Here is an 8,474-nt window from a genome sequence, read left to right as displayed (position 1 = left end):
TGAAATTTATATATATATATATATATATATATATATATATATATATATATATATATATGAAATAATAATCCACATGCTATTCCCTTGCCTCAGAACAGTGCCATGTGCAGAGGCAGGATATGGTTCATTCCTCTGGTTCATTCCTTATACCTTTCCAAGAATAATCCATTTAGTTGTCCCTCACTGATGCCTTAGAGGGGCACTCTGAGCTCCCCAAATTTCTGGCAGTTCTCAGGAGAGGAACATGAAGCAGGATATATAGACTGTCACTTATTTGGAAGGTACCAGAAAGGCCTTCTACTCAAAAGTATACCCTATCCCAAATGCAAACTGGTATAGTCACTATAGAAAATACTATGGAGGTTCTTCAAAAAACTTAAAATAGAACTACTGTATGATCCAGCAATTCCACTACTGGGTATTTACCCAAAGAACACGAAAACACAGGGTGTGGGGGAGGCAGGCCATACATGCACCCCTGTGTTTATTGCAGCATTATTTACAATAGCCAAACTATGAAAGCAGCCCAAATGTCCATCAACAAATGAATGGATAAAGAAGATGTGGTATGTATATACAGTGGAATATTACTTAGCCATAAAAAAGAATGAAATCTTGCCATTTGCAACAACATGGATGGATCTAGAGTATATTATGGTAAGTGAAATAGAGAAAGACAAATACCATATGATTTCATTCATAGGTAGAATTTAAGAAACAAAACAAATGAGCAAAGAAAGAGACAACTAAAAAAACAGACTCTTAACTATAAAGAAAAAACTGATTGTTACCAGAGGGGAGGCAGGTGGGGGATGGGTGAAATAGGCCAAGGGGATTAAGAGTACACTTACTGTGATGAAGCCTGAGTATAGAATTGCTGAATAACTATAATGTACGCCTGAAACTAATATAACACCATATGTTAATTATACTAGAATAAAATTTTTTCTAATGTAATTAACTGATTGATTAATTGATTAACTAAAAAGTATACCCTAACCCCATGACTTGCTTCACATATACAGATACTCACAGGAAACTAAGTTCTAGATGTTAACACCATCTAATTAAGTTTTTTTGCTTGAAATAAGAGAAAGTGAAGCCAAAAGACGTTCATATTTAGCCCAAAATCAACCAGCTCGTCAACAGGAATTTAGTCCAAGTCTCCTAATTCTGAGTAGCAAGCATTCCCCTCTCTCCAGATAACCCTTTACAAACATGAACTTCCGAGAAATGGTAACATGTTACATCACTAGAACCTGTGATTTGGTTTAATCTAAATAGCCTAGGGAACATTCCATGCCTGGGCTGTTTGGTAGATGGGTAGAGGCAAGGTGAGGAGGCACCCACAGGACCCAGAAGATTGTGAGAGACAAGTTCTACCATCTTGACCACTTTGCCTAGGCACTTGGAGCTAAAGTAGCAGAGAGATTCCAGGCCTTACATTCGTAAGTGTTCAGATAGCATCTTCTAGAAGAAAGGATCTGAGAGAATAGAGGGGCAGGAGAGTTTGACAGTTAGCTTTCCTCTTATCCCCAACTTGTCCAGCCACACCCTGGTCCAACTATCATGGGATTATCTAGGAGTCCATTTTCTCTTTGCCTCTCTATGCCTTTTAACTTCACAGGAATGCTACTACTTAAAGATGAATATTTGCCCTTTCAAGAGAACACCTTGGAATAAAAGAGAAAGAGAAAGACACTCTAAATGCAAGATCCCATTGTTATCACATACCATAAAATCTTATCTACCCAGCTACAATGGGGAGGGAAAAGGTGGGAGTTCCTAGAAAGTCAGGTGGAGCCAACCAGGTCAAGGCTCTGATCAACCATGCACTGCTCCCTGAAGCCACTGGCTGCAGATGGTTTCTGTGCATCCTGACCCAGCACTGTCCCAGCTGCCAAAGAAAGGAGAGGAGGAGCTGCTGCCCAATTGCTGAGAGTGGACCCAAAATAATCAAGAGCTGCTGCGGACTCAAAATGTGACCTCAGGGCAGGAAATTGTGCCGCAGTGCCAAGAAGTAAAATATCCTGGATTTCCCAAGAAATTCTTTCTGTAAAAATTTTTAATTATTTCAGATAAAATGTTTCATGTTGATCACATACTACATGAATACAGAAAAAGGATGTCTACACAATAATTATAACTATGTAGAAAGTGTAATTATGATAGTATAAGAGCTAATGTCTACATAGTATGTGGGTTATGCACTATACTAAACCCTTGATAAGCATTATCCCCATTAACAATCACAAAAATCAGCTGATATGTGTTGTAGTGGTATTAGTATTTTCATTTTGCAGATTCAAAACCAAACGTGTAGAAATTTAGGCAGTTTGCCTACAATCATCCAATAAGTGGCTGCACCGGGATTTGAACCTAGACTTATGCTATGGTAGACTCATTTTCCTTGACCATTCTTCAACACTCTTGCTCTGTGAATAAGTATGTAAAGGAGTAGGAAGGAGCAGGAAAAAAAATAAAGTAGATGAGCTGAAAAGATTAGGAAAATTATATATATATATGTATATATGTGTGTGTGTGTGTATATATATATATATGTACATACACGTGTAAGTATATATAATATTTAAGTTCCATATGTATCATACTCCAGAGTTTCTTAAACTTAGATTTCTCTCAACTCTGTCCTTTTTAAAGGTTTGATATAAGCCATCCACAAGATCATGAACTCACAAACCCTGTCCACTCAGGAAGCCTTGCAGCCCCCCATCTCGTGGAGCCAAGGTCCAAAGGACAGGCAATGAGTAATAGCTGCTGCCCCTTCTGACTGGCCTCCAAAACAAAGGGTACATTCAGGGTTGATAAGGGAAAGCAGTTTCTGATATTGCAGAATTAAAAAGCACCTTCAAACATTTGCCCAAGAAATAAAGTTCATAAGTGGGATTTCCCACATAACATGTAGTCCCAGCCTTTGTAGAAAAGAGCGTCTGGCACAGCTTTGCCCCACAACTGTCTGTGTGATATCTGAAAAATCACCTAAGCTCTCTGGGCTTCAGCTAAAAAATGGTTTGGGAGGAGGCAGGTGGGTAAATTATTGAACAACCAAAGACCAGGGGCTGACCACAGTAAAGTTTGAGGCCCTCCTCACCCACTGATGTTTAATTTCTCTGGCTTCTCAGCAGCTTCAGCTGCTTCTAGGCACTTAAAACATGTGCAAGAGTCTGTGTCTTTGGATATATACTCAAATTGGGAAATAAAAAGGAAAGGCTCATCTGTTTCCATCCAGATAAACTCTCATCAGATGGAAGTATCTAAAGATTAAAGCCTCACAAGAAGCAGACTCTGCTCTTTTCTGCTAGACATGAATGAGAAAGGACAAGGCCTTGGGGGTCACTGCAGCCATCTTATAACCACCAAAGGAGAGTCTGCCTGAGAATAGAAGACTAAGGAAGGAGAGCAGAGAAATGGAGAGAAGTCAGGTCTCTCCATTTGAGCCCTGGTCAAACCATACCTGAAGGTACTATTCCATGAACCAATAAATTATCTTTTTTGTTAAAAACTTTAAAGAAATGAAGCAGCACTAACTGCTAGAGATAGTTCTGAGAAGAGCACATAATTTGAGGTACCAAAAGCTTATTTTGACCAGCTAGAGGTCCTACTTTTTCTGAACCAGGTAAACACCAGCTGTTTCTGAACAGCTTCCTTAAGGCCTTCTTCAGAGTCCTCACAACATACAAAAGGTAAGCCACAACTATTTAGGATTTGACTAACCAGAGAATACTCCAAAAAGAGAAAAGGAAAAAGAAGATGCGAGAGTAAGCACATAAGGAAAACTTGGAAGTCCTAGGAAATTCACCCTAAAAAAGAGAAGTCTAAGGATAGAAACTGCCACCTTAAAATATCTGAAGAGCTGGCAGATGGAAAATTAAGGAGGTTTATTCTACACATCAAAGCTTTGTTTACTGTAAACAGGTGGAACACCAACCTCGCAAGATGCATGATCATAAAAGGTTTCTTGGTCACATTAGTCTAGAAAATTCTACAAACCATCCCCCTGCTTGGAAAATTACAATACACGTTAGCATGTATTAAAGAATCTGAGAGGTCCTGCAGTAAAAAAACCATATTTTGCATTGTTTAGTACAGTATATTAGTCCAAGTTCTTCAGAGAAACAGAACCAATGAGATAGAAAGAAAGATTTATTATAAGGAATTGTATCATTCAATTAGGGAAGATGAAGTCCCAAGACCTACAGCTGGCAAGTGGGAGACCCAATGGTATAAGGAGAGCCAGTGGTATAAGTTCTAGTCTAAAAGCCAGGAGGCTCAAAGAGTCGAGTTTTCAGTTCGAGTCCAAGGGCAGAAAAGACTGATGTTCTAGCTCAGTTGGGTAGGAAGAGTTTCCTGGTACTCAGCCTGATTGTTCTATTCATATCCTTAATTGATTGGATGAGGTCCTCCCTGAGGAGGGAGGTGATATGCATTAATTGGTCTACCAATTCAAATGTTAATCCCATCTAGAAACATCCTCACAGACACATCCAGAAATAATGTTTGACCGAATGTCTGGGCACCCCATGTCCCAGTCAACTTGACACATAAAATTAATCATCACACACTGTATTTCCCAAAACTTCTCCCACCTCAGAATGCCTCACTAGAACAATGTTTTTCAGATATTAGTGGTCCATGGGTCACCTGTCTCAGAATCACCTGGGCTATTCTCTCAGAGATTCTGATTCAGAGGTCTGGGCCAGACCAATGCATCAGTGCATTCAGGGGCATAACAACACCTGAATCCATGGATCAATCTCAACACCACTAAATGTGGGACTCCTTCTGCTGTGACTCAATAGGAAGCACACAGCACCATCTGTCATGTACTTTTGCCCCCAAAATGGAACTAAATCTAAATAAGTCTCCTATATAAGTAACTGTCAGTTAATAGGAAACAGGGTAAATAAACTATTTAAAATTTACTATAATGATACAATCAGCCAAATCTTTAATGTAGCACATTCTATAAAATGAATGATTTAGTTCCTCCAGCAAATAATACTTTTTTAATGGATGGGGGGGACTGTCACAGATAGAAATATATATTTATATTAAGAAATATAAAATTCAGTGCAATGTATAATGTGTAGAAACCACCTTTAGAAGACATTTTGGAGACAACCAGGACAACATGAATATGGATTAGGTACTACCTACATTAGAGAATTATTGTTAATTTTGTTATGTGTAATAATGCTGTTATGAATGTATAGAAATAAAGTTGTCATCTGGCCAAGATGCATATTAATGTATATGCTGATCAAATTGTATGACTGAGATTTTCCTTAAACTACTCCATTAAAAAAGCAGGAGAGGGGGCACCTGGGTGGCTTAGTCCGTTGAAAGTCTTACTCTTGATTTCAGTTCAAGTTACGATCCCAGGGTTATGGGATGGAGTCCGTATTGGGCTCCACACTGAGCCTGGAGCCTGCTGAAGATTCTCTATCTATCCCTCTGCCCCTCTCCTCCACTTGCACACTCTCTCTCAAAAAAAAAAAAAAAGCAGGAGAGAGGATAAATACATTGATATATTGACAACTATTGACAGTGGATAAGGAAGACATAGCTTTTTTATAGTTTTCTCTACTGTTGTATCATGTTTAAAGTTTTCCATAATAAATACATTTAAGAAAAGAGAAAAGGGAAAAGCATCCCTAGCTGTTTCTTATGCATCCTAAAGTTCTGGTTTCTGGGTAGTGCTAGGACAAATGGATCATAAGGAAGCAGAAATCAACATAATATTTCAGAAGCCTTCTAACAATTGCACATATCTGACTCTGGAGGTATTCAGAGGAAGGTCAGGGATAAAAGAAACTGCAAATGGGACTTTCTGCATTGTTTTTGGAAGCTGGGCAATGATTCATCTTGCCAATAACTTGTGCACCTCAATGCCTTCCCCTTACCATTCCTGGCCATACTGATGTCCAAGGAACATGAAGTTTGCCTAGTTCCAGCCACTTGTCCCCACTCAACATAGTTACAATTCCCAAGTTACGGAACCTCTAATCCCCAGCCCTGAGTATGGTGAGGACTCATGGAATCTTTGGTGTAACTTACCACCTGCCTTGAACTTTTAAAGTGGCTTGTGCGAAACAAAGTCAGTGGACCATTCACCTGAGCATCACTCCAGCCAGTAATTTGAAATATTTGACAGGTCTTGCAAATAGCCACTTGCTCAGGGAAAAAAACTATTTATTAGGGGCACATAAAAAAGGATATTAATTTCACTTATTGTGCTACATGTATGTGTCCCTGTAGGGTAAAGACAGAAGTACTTTAAAAAAAAACAAACTATATTTTTTTAAGTAGCTGTTTTGAGAATCTAGTCAATTTGAATTTCACAAATTCATGTGCTAATTGTCTAGCTTCCATTTCCAAGAACCACTTGGAATTGTGAGAGATTCCAAATAATGAAAAAAAAAACAAGTAATGTCGATTTGTCACCACAGCGCTCATGCTGAAGCCAGGCTAATGAAGTTGGCTTGCAAAGTGTCATTTATACTTCGCTCTTAAGGTTATCTGGAGCATTTTATTTCCTTCATTTTTTTACCCTTTAAAGGTTTTCTAGCACTCTCACTTGTAGAAATCACCTTTGCAAGTAGTGGCACAATTGAACATAGATGTGTGTTCCTTGTTTCAATTCAGAATCACACACACACACAATTCTTCAGTGCTTTTTCCAATCAGCCATGTCCATGATAACTACATAGTAAGGGATGCCAACCTACAGTTATTTTTATTCTGCAAATTAATGGTGTTGCATGTCTCTGTTAAAGTAAGTGTGTTTGACTTTTCTATTAAGGTGTATTATCCTAAATGGGCTGTCAGTCAGATTGTCCTCATTAGGAATTCAAAACTCCAAGTTCATCAGGAAATAGATTTAGAATGGCTAATGATGTTACAAAGCTGCCAACCTTTATTCATAAGAAAAATTAGCTCTGTGATATCTCAGGAATTCATCTCTTCCTTTCTCCTCCCACAAAACGTGCTCAGATTCAGGCTCTCCCTACATCTGGCCTACACAAAAGCCTTCCCTCCTTCATCTCCACCCACTTCTCATACACACATACACACACAGCTTTGCTCTTCACTCTGACATTCAAAGCAACAAACCAACTCTATCGCTCACTCCCATTCTCCCACAAACACGCCCACTACCACCACCAAATTGATATCCAAACCACATCACATAGTTACTGTGCCCTGAACAGATTTAGCATGCATCCCTTTCTCCCCCTTCCTGCTTGGAAACCCTTAATCCACATCTGCACCCATCAGAGATCTACCAATTATTCAGTATCTTTTTCAAATCTTCTACTTCTGGGAGAACTTCTCATGTCTTCCAAATAGAATTAATCTTTTTCTTATAGGTTCATTCTTTTAACTCTTCTTCCACCATTCTTACAGCACATCTACAGCCTATCTTTTTTATAATCACCCAGAGATATATCTTCTTTTCCACCAGAACATAAGCCCTGGGAGACAGAAACATGTCATATTCATCTTTCCTTCCCAGGCAATACTTAGAACATGGTAGGTACTCCATAGATTTTTGGGTTACAGTAAAATGCTCAACAGTTTTTCAAAAAAGATAGGAAGACTGTTTCCACCATCTGTCTGTGCCACCATAATGGTGCACATGAATGTCCTGGTGGATGCTCTCAAGAGCATTAACAATGCTGAAAAGAGAGGCAAATGCCAGGTTCTTATCAGGCCATGCTCCAAAGTCATCCAGTTTCTAATTGTAACGATAAACCATGGTTACATTGGCGAATTTGAAATTGTTGATGATCATAGAACTGGGAAAATTGTTGGGAACCTCATGGGCAGATTAAACAAGTATGGAGTGATCAGCCCCAGATTTGATGTACAGCTCAGAGATGTAGAAAAATGACAGAATAATCTCCCATCTCACCAATTTGGTTTCATTGTACTTACCTCAGCTGGCATCCTGGACCATGAAGAAGCAAGATGAAAATACTCAGGAGAGAAAATCCTAGGATTCTTCTCCTAGGAATGTACTAGATGTGCAAATAATATTCCTCAATGGAAAAAAATGATATGAAACTATGAACAAGGTATAATATTAATTAAAAAGCAAAAGGAGAAAAATTTTTATACCATATTGCTATCTATGTAAAATAAAATCACATATGGATAGAGATAATATAGAAAAACAGATAGATTGGTCTCTGATACATCTTTCAATGGATACACACACACATACACACACTCACATAACTGATAAAGTGATTGCCATTGAGGAGAGGGCAGATACACAGGGTCAGTGATGGGACAGAGACTTACTCTCTCTGTATACCATTTTATACTGTTTGAATTTTATTATCATTGCATATATTACCTTGTGCATATATTACCCACATTACTTATTCAAAGATAACAATTCAATTGAAACTAATAAATGTTTGATTTTAATTGAAGCTGAACTGAAC

General features: G+C 38.4%; 1 pseudogene; it reads left to right on the top strand.

Annotated features, from left to right (window-relative positions):
• The first annotated feature begins 7,636 nt into the window (after nt 1-7,636).
• LOC121042077 (40S ribosomal protein S15a-like) lies at nt 7,637-8,035 on the top strand (annotated as a pseudogene).
• Nucleotides 8,036-8,474: the final 439 nt, after the last annotated feature.

Source organism: Herpailurus yagouaroundi, unplaced genomic scaffold (assembly GCF_014898765.1).
Source record: "Herpailurus yagouaroundi ecotype Mexico unplaced genomic scaffold, PumYag 184, whole genome shotgun sequence".
Lineage (NCBI taxonomy): Eukaryota > Metazoa > Chordata > Mammalia > Carnivora > Felidae > Herpailurus > Herpailurus yagouaroundi.
The sequence above is the reverse complement of the archived record's forward strand: the minus strand, read 5'-3'. Positions and strand labels throughout refer to the sequence as shown.